The sequence below is a fragment of the Lycium ferocissimum genome, chromosome 3 (genome assembly GCF_029784015.1).
Source record: "Lycium ferocissimum isolate CSIRO_LF1 chromosome 3, AGI_CSIRO_Lferr_CH_V1, whole genome shotgun sequence".
NCBI lineage: Eukaryota > Viridiplantae > Streptophyta > Magnoliopsida > Solanales > Solanaceae > Lycium > Lycium ferocissimum.
The window spans coordinates 6783671-6783876 of NC_081344.1; positions in this window are offsets into that span (position 1 = coordinate 6783671).

Consider the following 206-nt stretch of genomic DNA (forward strand, 5'->3'; position numbering starts at 1 on the left):
GTTGAAAGAGGAGGATGAACAGTGAAGAAGAGAAGATGTGTGATTGAAGAAAGCGCTAGCTACAACAAGTGGTGCTTCCTTTATGCTTTATCTGGTTTTTAGTGGACGGACGCCATCTATTTTTATCACACATAAGGGCTATCTCAAGAACATGACTTATACAAATTAAATTTCTCTGTTTTAAACTGTTCATCTGATTAACAAAA